The sequence below is a fragment of the Andrographis paniculata genome, unplaced genomic scaffold (assembly GCF_009805555.1).
Source record: "Andrographis paniculata isolate CXL003 unplaced genomic scaffold, ASM980555v1 Contig60END, whole genome shotgun sequence".
NCBI lineage: Eukaryota > Viridiplantae > Streptophyta > Magnoliopsida > Lamiales > Acanthaceae > Andrographis > Andrographis paniculata.
The window spans coordinates 6571454-6572822 of NW_026137596.1; the positions used below are offsets into that span (position 1 = coordinate 6571454).

General features: G+C 37.8%; 1 long non-coding RNA gene across 1 annotated transcript; it reads right to left on the reverse strand.

The window, feature by feature from the left end:
• Positions 1-325: 325 nt before the first annotated feature.
• Positions 326-717, reverse strand: LOC127260181 (uncharacterized). Its single transcript, XR_007840642.1, has 3 exons — positions 634-717; positions 499-545; positions 326-428 (listed from the first exon to the last, which is right to left on the reverse strand). It is a non-coding gene; the product is annotated as an uncharacterized LOC127260181 (long non-coding RNA).
• Between the last annotated feature and the right edge of the window lie 652 nt (positions 718-1369).

Consider the following 1369-nt stretch of genomic DNA (forward strand, 5'->3'; position numbering starts at 1 on the left):
AAACAACTAGCCACCCCTTGCCAAAAGAGATATGTTTATAATGAAATTGTAATGTTTACACTTGCAAACATACTCGAGAAGTAATCCTCTCAAACATGATCTTACAACTTTGTCCATACATTCATCGTTCGTAAATTGCCATTGCGGATCAATTTTCTTTTTTCACAAGGCAATTGATCTTCATTCAGCTTTTTACGTAAGTTCTGGTTAGACTACCGGCCTCTAATTTGAATATCTTTGGTCAGCCATTACCTTCTTGATCATCTACCTCTTCAGAGCTGTTGGAACAAGCGTTGTCTACAATTGCAGAAGTATGAGCTCGATTCCTCAAATACTCCAAAATTTCTTTGAATTTTCTTCAGAAGGCTGCATCTTGCACATGCTGTCTTTCTTCTGCAACACTTTCATCTTGTTTTCAATTACTGTCCCTGAACAAATATGACATTGTCAATCCGTGATAAGTTTCAATTATTAGAATTTTCTTAATTCAGCCATTACCTTCTTCTTCTACCTCTTCAGAGCTATCGAAACAAGGCGTTGTCCACCTGAAAAAACAAAAAAGCAATTGCAGATAAGACTATGTTTGTACTTCTTAAAATGGAAGTAGTATAGCTTCAAGATCGATATACTTACCCACGAGCTCCAAACCTGGTATGCATCGAGCTCCACATGACCATAGGACTTACTAATCCCGTATAGGACAGGTTATGGTTCCCGTCAGTGCATTCTTCAGTTTGAGCGGCTAGAAGCTCTTCATCGACCTGCACGTCATGGAAGTTCAATTTTAGTATCGAATAAATGATTAGAAATGCATAATTAGTAAAGATATTGTTCTAGGGAGGCATTCAGAACTAATGGAATTATTGGCACCTTATCGAAAAATCTAGATGTCGTGGGAAGATGATTCGCAACTCTCAGGTTGGTCATATACAACCAACTGTTATAAACAATAGCTCATTCCTCTTCTCTTTCTCTCTCGTAAGGTATTGATGAAAAAGCAGTGAACTGGATTGAAGTGTTGTTCGTAGATTTGGAGTTGATAATAGACCCTTTATTTGATTGTTTCTCTATCTTGCGTTTGTTGCTCAAATCCGCAGCGGAATTTTAGTTTCACTCCAATGTGTTGCCCCTCATCTCATTGCTCAAACACAAGCACCCAAAGCAATTATACTAAAATCACCCAACTAAATCAACTCAAAATCAAGTTTGGGAGATAGTACTAATAGAAACGGGAAGCCCTAATAATCGAGCAATCCCAAGTCACAGAGGCAACTGGGCAGCGGCGACGAAGGATAGAGTTTATGGAGAAGAAAGTAACCCTAATCATTATTTATTTTTATAATATTCAACAGAACCTTCTAAATAGTTG